At 39.0% G+C, this 21,019-nt stretch overlaps 1 protein-coding gene across 2 annotated transcripts in view; it reads right to left on the bottom strand.

Annotated features, from left to right (window-relative positions):
- Positions 1-7,344, bottom strand: part of LOC123630388 (interleukin 1 receptor accessory protein) — a 133,359-nt gene extending 126,015 nt beyond the window's left edge. For both annotated transcript variants that reach the window (XM_045539929.1, XM_045539930.1), the window contains exon 1: positions 7,184-7,344. The gene's annotated coding sequence lies outside the window, so the exon portion shown is untranslated. The remainder of the gene's footprint in view (positions 1-7,183) is intronic.
- Between the last annotated feature and the right edge of the window lie 13,675 nt (positions 7,345-21,019).

Raw genomic sequence — 21,019 nt, 5'->3', positions numbered from 1 at the left:
CTCACAATGGATAATAGACTTACACCTAAGATGTGAAACTATAAGAATTCTAGAAGATAATGTTAGAAAAACTCTGATAGATATCAGCCCGGGCAAAGAATTTATGAGGAAGACTCCAAAAGCAATCACAGCAACAACAAAAATTAACAAATGGGACTTGATTAAATTAAAAAGCTTCTGTGCAGCCAAGAGTCTGCTTAAAAAGAAAAAAAAAAAAGGCTCTATTTTTATTTCCCAAACAATAAATGTCCATGTGCCTAACCCAGTTGTCTACTTTTTCTTCCCATACCCAAACCTGGATCCTGAAGGTGATGAGAGGAACGGTTTGCTAGGCAGAGGGATGTGACAGAATCACATCTTTGAGGACATAAAGGTGCCATTATGCATCTGAATCCTAGAGCAGTGCTCAGCTGTGATTGTCACAGAGGCCAATGAGGCTGTCAGGTATCTGGGACTTGCAATGCTTTCCATGCTGTGATGTGCAGATGCCTCTGTGGAGAGGGTAGAGTTCTGCTCTGAGCCTGTCGTGGTGTCTCCTAAGTCATTACTCTGCAGTCACAGAGTCACAGAACACTGTACCATAGAGAGAATCTTGTCCAAATTCTTCATTTTAGGGGTGCAAGCAAGGAGGCCTAGGGGAGGAAAATAAACTAATCTGTACAAGAGCTGGTGTATTGAATGGCTGAGGGGGAAGGAAAAAAAAAAAACAACCAGATTTTGAAGTTAGAAAACCAAGGTCCAAGTCCTAGCTGCACTATTTGGCTGCATGGCCTTAGCAAATATTTAAAACTCAGGATGTAAAATGTTGGCAACACCTGCCCTGATTACCTCAGAATTACTGTGAAAAGATCATAATAATACTACATGTCTGTGCATCTGTGTATATAACAAGCATTTTGAGGGCTTAAAGTTCTATATAAATAAAAACTGTTATTATTTCCATTTTCTAATCCAGAAGCCATTTGGGCATGCAATGGAGTCATTATCATTGCTGTTGTTAATCAGAATAAAAGTTAAAATCTCCATGCACCAGGCTCTTAACAAATGTCAAGGCACATGATTGACACCTACCAAAGTCCTGACAAAATGTGTTTATTATCCCCATTTTACAGATTATGAAAATAAGGCAAATGCAGGCCAAATAACTTGTCTAAAGTCAAACCCAGGGAGATCAGTCTGACGTCAAAGCCTGCTACGTTACACAGCCACAATTTCAAGTTGCCATAGCACCTAACCACATACATAACTGGCTTTAGGAACTGTGCTATCTATGAAAAGAACATTTTCAGATATCAGATTTTATAAAATGACTGGTTCTCATTTTTGTTGCCTTTAGCATTGATTGGAAGAGGAAGAAGCCTGTGTAATCATAAGAACTTATGTGCCAGACAGGTAGAAACCACAGGCGTCTGCTGGATATAAACTAGACACAAAAGGTTATTCATCCTTATGGTCAACTGATGCCAATTATATCAAACAATAGTTGAACTGATATAAATTCTTCACTGCTTTTAGAAATCTTCAGATCAAAGCTCATTCATTGCAGCTGCCCACTTCCATGGAAACTTCCTACTTTCTCTCGTGTAATTTATTTATGACACTGGCCTTGCTGTCAATATACACATACATGCATTTCAGTGTCATCCTTCACTGTGTTTGTTGCAAAACACCCTTTATTATTAGGATAGAAATGTGTTTTTCCATCATTGAGACAGCGATGTCCAATCTTCTTAGTCTGTGACTCCTTATCATTTATCTGATTTTGTGACCACAAAATTAAAAGAAATTAAAATTACCTTAAGAGTGTGTAGAGGCAAACTTTGAGATAATTAATGCTACGATAAAGTATGAGAAAACCAGAAAACAAATTCTTGGCCTACCTGACATAGTATGAATCCATCATCCAGTCAATTTTGTGCTTCTTATGTACAAGGCACTGTGCTAGGCACAGGGCAGAATAAACCAAGTCCTCAGCTGCCTAGGTGATAATCAGGGACATGGACAAAAACAAAGGCACAAATCACTCACCCACAGTAAAAAAAAAAAAAAAAAAAAGATGAAAATAGATGTTATAAGTATTAAAAGGGGCTCTATGGGCTGGGAGGAATAAAGAAAGGATTTGAGCAGCATGTCTGGAAAGGAAAGGAAGAGAGTAGGAAAGGAGATGGCAGCTGAGGTGTTGTGGTGTGAAGACACAGAGAGGGGGCATTTATGAATCTAGTTATACATGTCCTCAGATTGTATGGTGTGGTGTCTAGTACATACGGTATAGGGGACCAAAAAGCTTTGTCCTCAGGCACACACAGGTTCCAGTCTTTACTAACTGGATAATTTTGGGGAAGTTTGTAAGTCTCTCTGAGCCTCAGTTCTTTCATCTGTAAAAGGCAAGCAATAATATATATCTGAGAGTTATTCTTGTGCTTAAAGGAAATGACAAAAGTACACCAATGCACTGGTGAAAGTTGATTTCCCTTGCCCTTCTCTGTTTGGCCAGAAAATACATCTCTTGAGCATAAAACAATAAAGGTATTTTCTTTTTATTCCCCTTTCCCCCTTTTAGCCTTGATTTTTGCAAGGAGATGTGATTACAGAATCAGAGTTGAAGGGAATCTTAAAGGAAGATACACAATGCATTACAGCTGCAGAACTTTAGAGATCATCTTGTACAGCTCTCCCACATTCTAGGTCCAAGGATAAAGAGACTTCTCAGTCACAGGCAAGGTAATACCAGGATCAGAATGCAGGATGGGAGTGGGGTGGGTCTTAGTCAAGGTTCTCCTGTCTAGTCCTGAGGCAGGACAATATAAAGTCCTTCCTAGCTCTAAAATGAATGGCATAGATGAGTCTCAGCATTGGTACTTGCTTTGTGCTATGCGATCTAGGTCATGCCACTTGACCTCTGTGAGCCTCAGTTTCCTCAAAAAAATACACAGGGTTACTGCAAGGATTGAATGAGACGATACATTTAAAACACTGAGCATAAGGGTAGCTGTTAAATTTTGATGATCATAATTTAACAGACCGATAAATGGAAGGACTTGTTGGCAGAAGAAAGGATTAGTGTTTATTAAATGTCTCCTATGAATAGTTTGCTGAAATAGGGACTTAAGCTTCTAAGTAGGCAACAGTGTCCCTGTTTCCCAGCTGCAAAGCTTGAGGATCATCCCTATAGAATAATTTGCCTCAGGAACCTGACAGACTCTAAAATTCCACACTGCCACAGCTGCTAGAGATAGTTAGAATAAAATCAGACTAGAAGGAGGTCTCCTAACAACCCCCTCAGTGTAAACCATGCATTCTACATTTCAAAAAAAAAAAAAGCAAATGAATAGCTAACCTGAATTTATCTTCCAAAATATCCCATACCAAATGTTCTGTAACCTTCCTATTCTTTGGTGGGTTTTTTTTCCCCCCACATGGAACAATTTCCAAAATGGGCAAAGAGCACAGTAGGTGGCTCTCTTTAATATTTCACAGGCAAGGCAACAGTGACTCACCAGATCCTACATCTGTGTCACCAGCAAAAGCCTAATGAAGTTGAGCAACAAATGAAACTGTGTGTATGCTGGAGGTAACTTTTTTTTTCTACTTCCTTCTCTGGTTTCCTCCAGCCACATTCTGATTTCCTAACTGTGCCAGCTAAGATGATGCTAACTGCCTACCTTTTGGCAAAAGCAAACATATGCTCCCAAACACCAAAAGCAAGGAGCAAAATGTTTCTTCCACAACTGCATATGCAAGCCTATCTGCTTACTACAAAGAAGAAAAACTGGATGGCCCATGAGGAGTCTCCATAGATAAATGGCCCTACTGCCTGGGCTGGAAGCAGATCCATTCATCTTCCAACTTAAGCCTACAGCCATCAGTTTCCACAAGAAGGACTGAAAACTCCAGAACAGTGATTGGCACCACCAGCAAGCAATAGTCTTTTCTCAAATGCTGTTTTGCATACTGTTCCCTCTATTACACTCTTCACCCATGGAATTGGAGAAAGAGTTGAATAAAGCTATGAACATTCACAGCACTTCTTGTTCAATCATCTTACCAGCCTTTGAACTAGGACGCAGCTGGCAGAGGGAAGAAACCACTCAGAAGAAGAAGAAAAACATGACATAATTCTGAAATTTATGTCTTCATAGTACCCTTCCTCCTAGGAATGGAAGGTATATTACATCAAACACATGAGAGTAGGAGGGTTGCCTTAGAGATCATTGCTTTAAACTCCCTCTTGTTAGAACCATATTCAAGGATCATTCTCTTGGCAAGGGAATATCCACTTTTCAACAAAAAGCTTACCTTGAAATCATTAGCTAAATAAGGTCAACTTAATAACTGAAGTAAATTGTTAAAGAGCTCATTGGAGAGGCAACAGGGTATGAAAGCCCTAACTTAGAAGTCAAAAGACGTGAACTGTACCCTCAGGGTTGAAACTTACTAACCACGTGACCCCTTGCAACTTCTCATTTCTCTGAATCTCATTCCAGTTTTTTTCCCATTAAATTGAGATGAGCTAGGAAGAGGTATTTAATGAACACCTACTCACTACATACACTTAACATTATTCTACTGAATTTAATCCTCATACAAATCCATGTGGTAAGCATTTTTTCTATTTTATAATTGGATAAAACAGAAGCTTTAAATGGTGAAATAAATTGCTCAGTAGTACCCAGCTAATCTCCCTTCCATCCCCTTGTCTTGACCTTATTTTGAACATTTTTCTTTTCACCATAAGTATTAGAGCTGAAATTTGAAATCAAGTAGGGTTGACCATGAGACATGAGTTTCTTCCACTGTTAGTATCCCTGCTATGTCCTCTCAGGGCTATTGCAAGTAACAAGGAACATAACCTATGTGGAATGCACTTTTGAAATGTTAAAGTTCTATACATATATATAGTTTTGGTAACAACAAATAATAATTTGCATAAAGAGGAAAGGTATAACTGGGCATGCTTTCTTCAAAGAACCAGTACGGTACCAAAAGGAATTAGCTTTTAATCTCCGTTCTGTCCCCTTGTTCTGACCTTATTTTGAACATTTTCCTTTTCCCCACAAGTCCCCTGTTTCTCAGGCACACGTTCAGATGTATCCCAGCCAGCTCATCACAATGCATGCACACGGAACAAGCTGATGGAAGCAAGTGATCCCATCCTCTACAAAGGCTCAGTGTGGGAGGTACCTAAGCAGGCATCACCGGGCTCTTACCTTCCATCAAGATGTATCACACCCCCCTTCTCCAGCACTCATCAATACCGCATGCAAATGCTATGGACTGTGAAGGAGGCAGCAAACTATAAATGCTGAACTCTCAATTCAAGGACTTAAAGCATAGCCAGTAGATAGCAGTAAATAATTGTATGAAGTTAATCAGAATAAAATCAATTGTTCTGAGCAGGGTAGGGGGGTATGAGGGAAGCTGTTTAATTTTAAAATACCAATAATACAAGAAGACTAGTGTGAGAATGTACGTGTATGTGTGTATGTCTGTGTGTGTGTTTGAATAAGGCAAGTTTGTATCTACAAAGGTCTGAAATTAGCAGTGTCCCTGTACAATCCAAGAGAAATGGATGAGAATTTTGTTGTTTTCTGATACTAGCTAAAAAATATAAATTTGCTTGACTGGCCTAACAGAGCATGGATAGAAGGCTTAGAATAGTCTGTAACATAGCTGCAATTCCAATTTCCTCTTCTTGTCTTTTTACCTCTCATCAATTTTTAGATCCTCTTTGTCAATAAAGTGTGCTTCGGGTCAGGGCAGGTCACAAGCCTGAGGTTTTGCCTAAAAACTGGTAGGAAATTCATGTCACTGAGAAACATCAATTTTATATTCCAAATCAAGCATCCATGATCCATGTCACACGTGGAAAATATTCAAAAAACTCCTACTATAAAAGAACTATTAAAATTACAATGAAGAAAACACTACCACATCTATAGATTGTGTTTTTAAACACCACTCTAAGAATGAAATCACCTTTCTGAAAACCCACTGTCTCCAGGGTTACTATATAACGAAATTTACAATAGTTGCCATGAGTTTTGGACCAACCAGGTGCCAGGCCAGGCACTGTGCTACACATGTTACTTAAATGGTCCTATTTCATCTTCCCAAACACCCAAAGGGCTCATTGTGACCACTATAATCTCTGTTTTGTGGCTGGAGGCGGGAGGAGAAACAGTATCAGAGAGGTAGGATAACTTGCCGAAGTACACAGAGCTAACACATGGCAGAGGCAGAGTCAAAACCAGGTAAGTTCTCCTTTTTCAGCCTGTAGCTAACCCAGGTATCTGCACAGCAGAGCAGCAAAATGCTTCGCGTGACGCCCCGGTTCACAGTTTCACAACCAGGGGGTGGAAGAAAGACAGGCTGGGGACTGGCTCTTAAAGAAAATAGCAGAAGTTCGCTTCTATGTTTGCGATTTTTTTCTTTAATTCAGCTTCCTTGTTCCTTCCCAGTATTTAAAAGTGGGAAGGGGCTGTATGGTTCCATGAAGTCAGCTCTTCCTAAATGAGAGGTTTCCTGTGCCCCACGGGACCACTTCTCAGCTTCCTCCGGGTCTGGGGAGAAACTGTGAGTACCACAGGGGGTCACTGGCGACCCGCTGTCCCTCACCTCTCCTCCGACTCCGCCAGGAACTGTTCTGACACGCTGGACACCCTAGGCAGGGGCATCTTTCTGAGAAAGCAGGTCAGAGGAAGAGGGAGTGAGGCTGCAGGCAGCATTTTCCCAGGCTGTCACAGCTCTGGGCTGGGAGCGACATGCTACCAAGTGGGCATGCTGGGACACACTGCCTCCTTCCATCCTCACAGTTTACAGCAGCGCTCTGGAGAAACCAAGGCGAAGGGTTGAGGAGGTGGGGACGATGCTGAGGAGGAAAACAAGGGTAGGTCCCTCAAAGGGCTGGAGAATGGGGGCAGCAACGAGCAACCGTCCCACAACTGCGTTACTTAAATCCCTGCAAAGGAAAAATGGAGCTCTGGACAGCCAGGTTCGAATCCTGGCCTCAGCACTACCCAGCAGTATGCTCTAGCTATCTATCGTAGCCGCTGCCCGTTCTGTGCCTCAGTTTCTCCGTCTGTAAAATAGGAGAATTGAAGGAATAGATCTCTAAGAATCCATCTACCCTGAGATTCTGCGGCTGAGTGACCCTCCGGAACCTTCACGGCAGCGCGAGACTCACCTTTCTTGGGAAGCTGAGCGGGCTCAGCAAACGCAGCGCAGCGGGAGCGGGCGCAGGGTCACCCGGCACTCCTCCTTCCCACGCCTCTGGCCCAAGCGGAGCCCTGGGGACCCTGATCCCGGCAGTCTTCCCCAATGAGCCTCTTACTTTCCGCCGCACTTTCTTTTCCCCCCTTTGGGGCTCCTCCCCCGGAGCGGCGCGATTGGCCGCGGCCACGCAGCTCAGGCTCCACCCGCCGCCTTGGCTCGCGATCCACCAGTGCTCTGGGCTTCCAGGAGCCGCGGCCGCGGGGCGGCACCCAGGGCAGTCCCGCCCGCCGCAAGGAGGAGCCGCGCCGGCCGGCCGGAGGGCGGATGCGAGGCTGCGCTCGGCCCCCTCGGCGCCCTGCCACAGCTGTGCGGGCTTGCGCGCGCAAGGAGAGGGGAGGACCGGTCCTGCAGTTCGGCCGGGCGCGCTGCCAGGCGCTCGGGGGAGACACGCCCCTCACTGTACACATAGGCGCACACATGGGCTTATTGCAAGATCGTGGTCCCCCGGTTGAGATCTATGCCATCCTACTTTTTCCTCCCGTCTCTGTGTATTTAGCAATCATGCTGCAAGGCCACGAGTCAATTCAGGCTACACGTTTTTCGCGGCGACCGTGTGCCAAGCGCAGAGCGCGACAGGAAGAACCAGAGATTCTCTTCGCGGTAGTCCAGTCGGGAGCTCTTGCTGTCTTGAAGTGACAACCGTGGGAACAAGCAATGGGGTCGTGGCAGCAGGAATGAATCTGTTTTGTCCACTGGTGTACACTCAGTGCCTAGCACAGTGCCTGGTACAAAGTAGGCGCTCAGTACACGCATGGTGAACGAGTGCATGAATAAGTAATAGGTTATAGAAGAAAATAATCTCAAAAGAATTATTTCCCTTTCATCCATTCCCATTTCTCCAGGTTTTTGCAAGAGCCTTCAGCTGCCCTCTCCCATTCTAGATGGTGGTCGGTGTAATCATCCTGAGAATCTTTATAGTGGCTTTCATTAAGTCAGCTTAATGCTTGTTCAAGCACCTTCTGCTGTTACCTACTGGTAGTCCATCGTGATTTCTTCTTGACTGGAAAGGCTCTTCCTGACTCCTTTCCATTTCTGAAACTCCCTAACAAAGGCAATCTACCACACTGACTTGTCTCTTCACACATGCCTTGCTCATCATATTTCCTTGATTTTTCATCCACTCCTAGAGTTACCTAATTGAATCTTATTTATTTATTCAAAAAATCGAGATTCAGAGAATGCATTTAAGGAGAAGGGGGGAAAGGATGTGAAAGAAGAAAAAGGCCTGGATAAGGGGGGGTGGAGGGAGGGGAAGAAAGGAACTAGCTGATGCCAATCCTGCTAAAGACAGCACAGCAATTCAAAACTCAGAGACCACCCCCGCCCTGGCGGAGTTTCACTTCCCAAGGTGAAATAACAACGTGATCAAAGCCATAGAAACATTCATGTTTATTCACTTCTTGATATCACTTATGAAAATTAATCCCCCCAAATTATTATTTATCTCTGCATACCTGGCACAGAATTCGTGCTCACAACATTGTTACTGAACCAAAGAGGAAATAATTCAAAATAATTTTAAAAGTTACCTGTATGAAGCAAAGTTAAAACTGTTTTTTGATATATTATTCATTCATTAAAAATTGTGGGCCCCAACTTTTTTAATATAGAACACTTATCAAGCACTTATAGAGTGTTTACAAAGTAACAAGCACAATCATAAAGACATTGTATATATTAACTCATTTAACTCTCATACAACTTATAGGGTATTATCATTATCTCCAGTTTATAAATGAGTTAAAGAGAAGTTACATAACTTGATCAAGACTACAGGCCCACAAGTGGAGAATGTAAAATGAGAACTAAGTCAATCAGTGTTCATGCTCTTAAACAGTCACTATACATTCTCGTGTGCTACATAGAAGCCAGGCAGATGCTGGTAATTTAGAACTAAACCAGATGTGGTCTTGGACTTTGAAGGGCTACTTATAGCTTACTGAAAATAACATTAAAATTAATAATTGTGTAATCATATAGAAGAATAATCACAGTATATTGCAATTTGAAGACAACATAAATGACTGGAAATGAAAATTATTAGTTAACCAATGCTTTCTATTTACACAACGAAGTATTTGCTGTCATAATTACCATATTATGGAAATATATATACAAAGAAAAATTCTTTAAATATAATTAATAGCATTAAGTAAAATTACGGGGACATGGAGAGCAATAATTATAACAATTGAAAAACTGGTTTTTTATTTATTGATTGGAAATTTTTTTTTTTTTTTTTTTAGAAATGGGTCTTGCTCTGTCCACCAGGCTGGAATGCAGTGGCGTGATCATAGCTCACTGCAACCTCAAACTCCTGGGCTCAAGCAATCCTCCTGCCTCAGTCTTCTGAGTAACTGGAACAACAGGTGTGTGCCACAGCTCCAGCTAAGTTTTTAAATTTTTTTATAGAGACAGAGTTTTGCTATGTTGCCCAAGCTGGTCTCCAACTCCTGGCCTCAAGTGATCCTCCCACTTTGGCTTCCCTGAGTGCTAGTATTATAGGCATGAGCCATTGCACCCAGCCAAGCAAACTGTTTTAAAACCTTATCCATTAAATATCCATCATATACTAGGCATTCGATGAATAATTGTTGCTTAAATGAAAAGATGAATGAATAAAGGAATGAAGCTGCAAACTCACTGGTGTCAGTGCCTAACAGTGCTGTAAGAGATGGTAAATAAAATATTTTCAACTAATTGAAGTATTTGGAAAGGCATTATTGTCTTCTTCTCTCTGCTACTACCCTCCACCTCATTTTTTTAAGGTTATCATTAATTATCTTGCCATAGTTATAAGGGATCTCAGGAGTTTGCTAGTTCTTTGAATCAACTCCAATCACACTTTGTTCCTAAAACTCCACAGTCAAGGTCTCTAATGATTTTCACTTTGCCAAAATTAGTGGTCAATTCTCTGTCTTCATTTTATTAATACTTGACCTATTAGCAGCATTAGACAGTTAATCTGCTGCTCCTTCACACTCATTCTTACTTGACTTCTTGTTTTCCATCTGTTTCATCTGCTGCTCCTTATCAGAATCCTTTGTTGAATCCTCTCCCTCTTCATGATCTCTGAAGGTTATGTCCTAGACCTCAGTCCTTTCAGTGCTTATATTCTCTCCTAGGGAATCTTATCCAGACATAGAGCCTGCTAAAATATCAAAATAATGACCTGCATATTTAAATCCACAGCCCAGACCACAGAAACTGTATACCAGATTGCCTACCTCATGATCCCTTCATGATGTTTCATGTGTATCTCAAACTTTACATGCTCAAAATCAAACTCTCAAACTCTACCTCTCATCAAACCATCTCCTCCCCCAGTCTCCCCAGCTTTGTAAGAAGCACCGTATTTTACCCAGTTGCTGACATCAGAAAGTTGCAGTTATCACTTTCTTTCTCTCATTGTTCATTTGCAACCCATCTACAAACCTGTTTACTCTACATTCAAAACACATCTCAAATCCAACCACTAATCCTCTTCTTCACCACGACTACCACCATAGTCCTAGTCATTGGCATCTCTCCCCTCACTGGTCTCCCGGCTTAAACTCTTGCCCAAAGAGTCTATTCATACTTCAGAGACCCTTGTAAATGGTAAACAGAATAAATACAGTCTAGTGATTAAGGGCAAGGACTCTGAAGCCAGACTGCCTGGATCCAAGTTCAAATTCTGTAACATGTTAACACAACCTGATCAAGTTACTTAACTTCTTTTTGTCACAGTTGCATCTTTTGAAAAACTATAGAAACAATAATAATAAATACATCAGGGTGCTATTTTAAAATTAAATGAGCTTACAGAAGTAAAACACTTGGAACAGGCATTGGCATCTATAACGATTACATAAATATTCATTATTTTTTACAAGAAATATTATGTCATATTCTGCTCTCAAATATTCAGTGATTTCTCATCATGATTAGGTAAATTTCCACAGTTCTGACTGTGGACTAAAAGGGCCTACATGATCTGGCACTGAGCTGCTTCTTTAAATCTCTCATTGCTTGTTCCTTGCTGTTGCCCAAGCACCCTAACATGTTCCCATCCCCGGACATTTGCACTGACTGTTCTCACTTCTTGGAATGCTGTTCCCTGTGGCTTGCTCCCTAATTTTATTCACATCTTCATTTATGTCCCTACTCAACTGTCACCTTCTCAGTAAAGCCTTTCTTGACAACCAATTCTTGGCAACCAAATCATACAATATAATACTCTATATTATGTTACATTTTAATTTATTTATTTGCAGAATGCCTTTCTAACTAGAATGCAAATGCTAAAAGGAAAATAAAATGCTTCCCTAGCAAATAGACAGTACTTGGCATGTAGTACTTATGTAGTACTTATTTAATAAAATTTGAATTATGAATCTTGTCCAAAAGTCTCATGGTTAAACCAAGACTCAAAAATATTAAGTGACTAATTTATTGCTCTCCTCCTTTGATTTATATTTTAGGGAGGCCAGAATAATTAGAAGAGAAGTAAGTAAAAAAAATTGCTCTTTTCTTTCTTTTTTCTTTTTCTTTTTCTTTTTTTCTTTTTTTTGCTGGGTGCAGGGTAAAGAAAGTACAGTGCAGAGACATTTTAATTTGAACTTTTAGAAGAAAGATGAGGGACAGGACTGAGCCAAGATAAAAACAAACGTGAAAAAGTAAAAAAGTAATTATGTCACCTTCCATACCCTTTTATGTTTTCACCTTTTATACCTCTCAGCTCTTTCTTCTTCCCACCCCACCTGACCCCCACTGCTGTTCTCTAGCTGCCCAAAGTTTCCCTTGCAGTACTCAGTTATGCTGCCTGTCCCCACAACCCCTGGGGTGCCACATGTTCCCAAGTCATTTCTCCCTCTTCCTCTTTATTGCTTCTGTTTCCATTGAAAGCCCTCTTCCCTCCGTTTGAGTCAGCTCAATGTCAGAAAACAAGCAGATTAAACAAAGTTATGTTTAAAGTGTAGATTACTAAGAACTCAACCATATCTTGTTAGAAGTACATGCTCATTTGCCTAAACACATATATCTAACCATAGAAATTCAAGTAGTTTGGAAGAAGATATTTGGCTGTGTCATGGCAGGCTTTCCTCATTCCTATATCCCCCAGCCTAGCAGACTAGGTTAAGTGCAGCCCTGAAAGAAGAAAGAAGAAAGGGAAACTCCTGGATCCCATCCAAAACTATTTATCTGCAAGGGATGGAGGTGAGCCCCCTAGATGGGCACTGCTTCCACATGGAGGTATCAGAGATAAACACGGCCTGACATTAGTTAAAGCAATGAAAACAGATTTTATTTAGTTACTACTGACAGTAGAGAAAAGACTTAAGCTCCATTCCTATTTACGCAGAGGTAATTAGCATTTTAAAGGGAAAATGAGGGAGGGGATAGAGTAAGGGCTCAGTAGAGTCAGAGAAGTAAAAAAATAGATGGGTTTGGTCAGTGTGAATGGCCAGCTGTGCCAGCTATGTCTGCTACTTGGTAGTTATTGCACTTAGGATTCTCTCCTCCCTCAGAGACTAGGGGACAGAAGTCCTGTCCTTCCTGATGGTTACCTATAAAGGAACGGCTCTTAGGTCCCTGAGAGAGACACTAGTGAGTTGTACAAGATACACATTCATAATAGTAACCTCTTTTAAGTAAATGCTCCAAAAAAGGGAGGACAGGAGGAGCCTGTCTTCAGGTATCGCTAGAACAAATTGCAATCTCTTGGCAGAGTTGAGATTTCTCAGGCAGGCATTTTAATGGGAGGCTAGGGTCATCCTAGGGACAGGACATTATGCTGCTAGAAGCTGTGCTCGAGTTTGGTCAAGTCTCTTAGTACAGGGGTTTAAGTAGGGTTGATATGTGAGGAGAGTTCTACAGTTCTCAGAGGTCAGTACTTTCTCCCACAGGATCTTTACGGTAGCAGAATCAGAATCCCATTTCCTGAGTTGCTTCTCCTTTAAACTGGCTTTTCCTCCTGTGGAATGCTTGTCTTCATGGTGATGCTCTTCTAGTGCCATCACAGGGGCATATCAGTGATGGAGACAGGCAAAGGCATTTCTAAAAGATAGCCTGAGTCTTCCTGGTCTATGGCCAAAAGCTCCTGGAGACTGTTAGAAAAGACCCAATTTTCTCTCCTCACATTTCTCCTTCCAAACAGAAGCTTTGAAGCAAAGGTCAGGATTTTAATAAAGTCTTGGAGGATGGTTATTATGCAATGTTGACACTTCACTACAGCAGGAAATTTAAAGATAAGAACTTTGCATGCAAAAAGGGAAAACTTACTTTTATAGTTCTAACTTGGCCTTGTACATAGTTAACACATTTACCAGCTTCCAGCCTCCAAAATCTAATCTAAATGGAAGGCATGTTCTTCATATGGATACCAGTACCTGTATTATTCCATACACTAAACCACTGCAGTATTCCTTAGGGCAGACCTGATCTAAATGGTCACCATCTGGTGACTAACAACCAGTCAGGGCCAGTTAAAATCATGCTAATATGTTCTTTTTCCTACAGCAATATGAGTAGATTGTGCCATTCAGTCCTATTTTTTTCTGTGCAATGGGAAGACTGAATGCTCCTCTAGCAGAGAGGCCTTATATTACTCAACTCCAGGGAATAATTTTCAAATAGTCATATGAGCTTCAGAGACTTTGTATGGGTTTCTTTCTCTGCCACCAGCATTGACAAATTTGTTTTATATTTTATTTGCTCATTTATGCAAATGTGTTGAACATTTGCTCTATACAGGCACTATGAGAAATGCTGAGATAGGGTAGACATGGCTTCTTCGCTATAGGTCAGAAGAGGAGAGAAGAAGATATCGTATCTACATAGGTTACACAACACAAAGTGGATGTAATGTCTTCATTGAGCGATTGGTATTGAGCATGTGGCATGCCCTTCAAACAGGCATTATTGCTAAACCTCACAGTAGCCTTAAAATGTAGAAATAGTTTTCCTTACTTTTAGCTGTGAGACAATAGTTAGAGAAGCTGATTTGTCTAAGGCCACACAGCTAGTTAATGTTAAAGCCATAGCAAACCCCAGGTCTAAGCAGATTCTAAAGGGCATGATTTTCCCAGGCTAAGCTAGGGTCCATAAGAATGTTCAAATAAAGTCATATTAGAATGTTGAAGAAGGAAAATGGTTTCTGTTTGGAGGGGATCAAGGAAAGAAGCAGAGAGGGTGTCACTAGGAGGGATCAGAAGGAGGGATGGAATGAAGATTTATGGGGACAAAAAAAGACGGAGGGAGACACAATAGGGCAAGGGAAGAAAATTCATCCATTCCTCCATTGAACTACGATTTGATATATAAATAAAATAACTGCAGCATGATGTGGTAAGTGCCTTGGGAAAGATGGTCTGATACTCCATAAGCCCAGACGAAGGTGTTTTTACATGTCACTGAGGAATGGGAAGGTGAAGCAGGTGCATCTTCTGACTCTAGTTGGAGAACTTGTGGGCAGTGGTGGGAGAAAAGGCTAGAAAACTATACTTGAATCAGGTATTGGAAGAAAAGGGGGGAAATGTTATTTACGTTACTCAAAGAGAAAGAACTATAACTTATTTGCCTTTGTGTCCCAGAATGGTGCTTGACATAAAGAATGCTTGAACAAATGAATGAGTTACTGATGCCTGCTGAGAGACAGGTGCTCTTTAAGTCTATGCTTTTCATAAATATTATATTATCATCACAGGACTTCCAGTAAGTAAGTATTTATTTTTCCTACTTAAGAGATATGAAAAATTCTGAGGCTCGGGGAGGTAATATAGCTTCCCCAACATTACACAACTAGGAAGATAGAAAACTGTGTTTTAAATTTTCACTCCAGAACTTGTAATTACTCTCCACTCTCTGCCCTGCTCTAAATGACAAACTAAGTTCTATGTTATTATTATTTTCATTATTATTTTAAATAAATATTTCATTGAAGTATAACATGAATATATAAAACTACTACGAAGTAAACACAACCATTTAACTATTATCCATATCAAGAAAATCATTTTGTCTCAGACTACAGACTTTTAACTTAATGTGATAGTCAATATCTTTGTTTCTATTGATTTAAAATAATTATTGTAACTTTTATTCATGTACACACTATTCCTGGGAACTCATGAGTCATTGAATCACAACTTGCCTGGAAAATGAGCTAGTTGGTGATTGATAGCTTCTCTTTGGGGAACATGTGTGCTCCCTCAAGTCAGAAGTTACCTTTACTGAGCAACAGCACTAGAGGCCTGCCAACCTGGGGCAAATCTGGCTGCCTCTGAATCCCACGCAGCAAAAGAGAAGCAGCAGTGAGACTTCTGCATCTAATTTTTAAAATGACCTATCATTAACAAACTGAGTTTTTGTATCTTTACAATTGTAGCCTATAAAAGTTAAAGTAGTCAGGCAGTAGTGTAGCCAGATCCAGAACTCTCGAAAAGTTGAGTAGGGGTGGAGACGTGGAGAGCAAAGAGTTGGAATGGTTCACCTAACTGTTGCTAGGTGGCCTCGATCCCAGTCTAGGTTTGGGGGCTCATTCTCTGTCTGTTCTTGACACAGTCACTTCTGCTTTCTGAGCTTCTGATTCCTTACCTTTAAAGTGGCCATGACCTAGCAGTCTTGCCCAAAACAGTGGTCATCAGCCCTTCCAAAGCACCCAAGTCAACCCTGGTATTTAAGTTATGCTTTATTGGTTTTGTATGGTTTGTTTTATATTTAATAATTAAAGATGCCCAGTCCCTGTTCTGACCTGTGGGTTGTGGGTCTTGTGTGAGATGAATCACCTCACTCCAGAGGTGACTCTTAAAACTGGAATTTGGTATCATGAACAACTGGACTGGCTGAGTCCTCACTTAATCTTCCAGGGCAACCTTTCTGAGCTCATATATTAGATCAAACATAAATTTGGAAAAGTTAATAAGCTGTCACTTAATTTGACTCCAAAAGAAATCACATAAAAAACCACATATTTAAATGTATTTATCAGAGAGAATAATGTCACAATGTTTATCACAAGAGATAATTAAATTTAAAATATGTTTGGTAAAACTTGCACATATGTAGTTATTGACTATCACCTGAAATCTATAGAAAGGAAGAACAATTAAGAGATTGTGTTTGTGTCTACTTATAATCTCAAATGAACTATATTTTTTGCTTATTTAAAAACTGCTTTCATTTTCAGATAGGTTATCACATTAAAATAAAGATTAAAATAATTCAGAAATTAAAACAGTAAATGTAAAATGCTGTATTATGTTTCATAGGAAACACAAAAGAAACTTAAAAGGTAAATTTGTAGTATGAAAGCTATATGTGTACACACATTCATACTGTGGAATACAAGATGATTTACAGCTGATAAATCAGGGCAGGTTTTATGGAGATGACATTGAGCTTAGTGTTGAGAGATGGCTAGGATTTATCTAGAAGAAAAAAAAGTAGTAGGCACTTAGACAGTAGAAACAACAGGGACCAGAGGCATAATAGAACAAGCTCATACAGAAAGAAAACAGGAAATGATCCAGTTTTCTTGACTGAATCTCTATTCCAGGGAGTAGGTAGAGATAAGGTAGGAACTTGTATAGACTAGTCATGAGGGGTTTGGCACTGTTTTCTGAACCCATGGAAAGTTTTTGAAAGTTCATGAGTTAGGGAGAGTTGCTTAAGGCCACACAGGTAATAAGAATTAGAAGAGTTGGACTGCAATTCAGATTGTCTAAAGTCTGAAAATCTTTTTATCTCCTCCAGCTACCCAAATGTGGTCTGTAGGGTCATGGAAGAGCACCAGTGCCAAATATGCCACATTTAAAGATCCCTAGACTTTTCCACAACAGCCTAAGTGTTTGGAAGTGGGATTCTATAGAAGTGAAAGACAGAAATGACATTTGTAATGAATTTTTCCCTGGTGGCTTTAAGGCCTCCTCCAGGCTAGAGGTCAACAGTTACTTATCAATGCAGAGCAGCAGCATGCAGTAGGTTGGCATCAGGAAGCACAGAGGGGATTGCATTAGAAACTGCAGAGGGAATTTTAAATTGGCCAAATGTAATTACCCATGTTGGAATTTGGCCAAGGTCTCAAGATTTAATATCACCACTCATTCTGGCCCTCTGTGGTCAGAGACTTTAATTTTATTGTTTCTGTAAAATTCATGGGATAGCATTTCTCAGACTCCCCCTTCCCCTCCAAACCAAGACCTTTTACTTTCTTTTCCTGGCCACAGTGCCTTCAATATGGCCTTGATTGCTGCTGCTAACACCAAGACACTTTCATTGCCCCTGAAGGCCATTTTATTTATTGGTGCTATGTTTCCAAAAGATGCATTTCCCTCTGCCAATATGTTCAGCTGGCCACGTAATAGCATAGGCTGACATTTTGGTGACCACTCAGAAGAGCAGCAGATTGTGTAAATTTCACAGCTCCAGCATGTCAATTGTGAGGTACCTTGAAAAAAAATTGTGCAGGTTGCCCTTGCTTTATAAAAAGAATCATACAAAATATAGCAAGAGGAAGAATATAGTACCATACCTCCAAAGTCAGAAAGACTTTTGCACACACACACATACTTTTATATGATGAAAACATAACAAAAATGAAGAATATGCATAGAGACAATATTTCAGGATATTTGCAAAGTGATGAGACAAACATCCAAATTCTAATAAATTGGCAGATATATTATCAAACTGTGAATAAATGAGGGAAAATAGGCAAAAAACATATGCAGCAGTATTCAACTTTATAATTTTGCTAGTAATCAAAGAAATGCAAATGTAGGCAATGATGAAAATTTTTACATGTGGTAGTGAAAAAAATTTGAAACTAATTTCACTAATGAAATTCTGGGATTATAGGTACACTGTTACATTTCTATAATGCTAAAGTTAATATATACAACTCTTTGAAGAAGCAATTTGGCAAATAAGTCAAGATCTTAAAAATGCTGTATTCTTTAAGCCAGAAATTCCAATCCTGGAAATTTACCTAAAAAACTAATTCAAACAAAGTGTAAAATATATTCACACAGACATTCATTGCAAAAAACAATGGCAACTTTGAAATAATAATCAGAATAATCAGATAATAATTTAATATTAATAAAGAACATCCATAACTTAAAAAGAATACAAATATTACCTTATTAAATAATAAGCAAAGGAATAGATATTTTTTAAAAGATATGGCAATGGCCAATAAATACATGAAAATACGCTTAATATCACTAATCCTTAGGAAAATGCAAATCAAAACTATAATGAGATACTACTTCATACCCAATACGATGACTAATATCAAAAAAAAGAAAAAAAATAAGTGCTGTTGAAAAGTAGAGAAATTGTAACTCTTGTGCACTGTTAGTGGTGTCTAAAATGGTGCAGCCTCTAAGGAAAATTGAAAATAAGAATTACCATATGACCCAGCAATTCCAGCTCTAGGTAAATACTCAAAAAAATTGATAGCAATGTCTCAGACACTTATATATCCATGTTCATAGCAACACTATTCACCATAGCCAAAAGTGGAAGCAACCCAAGTATCCATCAACAGATGAATGGATAAACAAATTGTGGTGTAACATACAATGAAATATTATTCAACCTCAAAAAGGGAGGAAATTTTGACACATGTCACAACATAGATGAATCTTGAAAACATTATGCTAAGTGAAATAAATCAATCATGAAAAGACAAATGTATGATTTCACTTACATGAGATACTCAAAGTAGTGGAATTCATAGAAATAGAAAGTAGAATGGTGGTTACCAAGGGCTTGGGGAAGGGGAAAATGGGACGTTATTGTTTAATGGATACATAATTTCAGTGTTCCAAGAAAAAAAGAGTTCAACTTGCAATCAACATATTGATTGCACAATAATGTGAATTATTAACCTTACTGAAGTGTACATTTAAAAATGGTTAAGATGGTACATTTTATTTTATGTGTATTTTACTGCAATTAAAAAATTGGTAACCTGATTTTGTTGGAAAGTAAGAAAATGACTAATTATTTTGGGACATCAGGTAATAGAGTATTCTACAGCCATTAGAAATTATAATTATGCATAGCATAAAATTCTTATATTTAAATATTAAAACAAAATTCAAGACCCTTATATTTATAGCCATGCAGCTAAATACAAAAATAAGAAGTCAAATTTTCAGAAGTATGTAAATTCTGTGATGATTTATTTATATTATTCTATAATAATATTATTTATGAAAGAAATAAAATTGGCATGATATCTCCAAAAAGGGAGTTTAATTAAGGGGAAAGGATTAAATATAAATGTTCTTCCTTCCCATACAAAAGTAATTTGTTACATATTTGGAAATAAAAATTAAAACATGATATTTAGTTTGGTATAAAAAAAATCCCAATGATACAAGTAAACTGAGAGTGTTAATTATCATTTTTTATTTTAGCATTTCTAATTTTTGATTCATTTTTAATATTATTATCATTAATGTTTTACTGAAGAGTTTTTCCTTTTAGATGTGTGATTTTATGAGGTTAGTAATTTTCCATTGGGAGTATGTGTTCATATCTAATGCTGCAAAATCTATTTTCTATTGTAATGCTTCTCCAGTTTTGTAATGGACATCAATAGAAAAGTATGATTTGGTATATAAATAGTCTTTGTAATAAGTCATTTTTAGAGTATATCAATGCTACTTTAAGTGTTTATTCATTCAATAAATGTACACTTATTTTTTCTTCACTAAGCAATTTATGATAATTGATATTTAAATCACATATTAACAAATGTATTAGATGTTTCTGGGATGTTATATAAAGTGTCTGAATTTTTCTAACTGTAAAAATGAGGTAAGAGCTCTCATTCCCTTTGTGATATCAAATATTCTGTGAGAATAAATGAAATCATATGAAACCACTATGTAGGAAACACCATTTAAAGGAAGAATTCACTGCGAAGCAGGCTACTGGGTAAAGAGAGAGCAAGGGAGCAGAAGAGAGGGAGCGAGCACACAGAGGGGTGTGGAACACGTGGAAGTGGAGCCACAGAACATAAGAGAGGAAAGGACTTCTCCCATCTGGCCCTGCTGTACTTAGCCAGCCTTTCTTAATATTTGCTTATGCTCTGGCTTGAGTTGAATTTCCAACTTTCTAACTGATTAGGTGTGGGGTTTTGAATAAGTTATCTGACTTCTCTATGTCTCAGTGTTTATATATGAAAAGAGGGGATTAAAAAACCTCTATCTTAAAAGGTAAGTTTTGTGAGTATTAAATGGAATAATACATTTAAAGCACCTACCATAGTGTCTGGCACATTATATGTAAACAGAAAATGCAAGTTCAGTTCGGGCCCCACCTCCTCAACTTAAGTGGAATTTCTAACTTGTCTCCCATCCCTAAGGAACCATAAGTACCTTATGAGAACTATAGATGATACTAATTCTTATTCTCTATAAAGTCCAGCACAGCTCCTTCCATGTTATCACGTGTAGTTGAAATACGTTTATTGACTAACACTGGCACTCAACAAACACTTTTTGATCGATCAACATTACACAAGAAAATATATGATTTTAAAATGCTTTCTTGATTTATTGTGAGAAGTCAGAGGTACCAGATGAAGAGAAGCTCTGGAATCACCTTCTACATTAATATTTAGGAAGAGAGAAAGTCTTTTCCATGGGTTTGTTGTAATAATTTCAATTCTTTATGTTTATGCACTTCAATATGCCTTACAAAGCACTGTCATCTGTAACTTGATTCTAAAACAATTATGTAAGAAAGC

This window comes from Lemur catta, chromosome 1 (genome assembly GCF_020740605.2).
Source record: "Lemur catta isolate mLemCat1 chromosome 1, mLemCat1.pri, whole genome shotgun sequence".
In the NCBI taxonomy this organism is placed as follows: domain Eukaryota; kingdom Metazoa; phylum Chordata; class Mammalia; order Primates; family Lemuridae; genus Lemur; species Lemur catta.
Note: the sequence above shows the minus strand (reverse complement) of the source record. Positions and strands in the feature narration are given on the sequence as shown.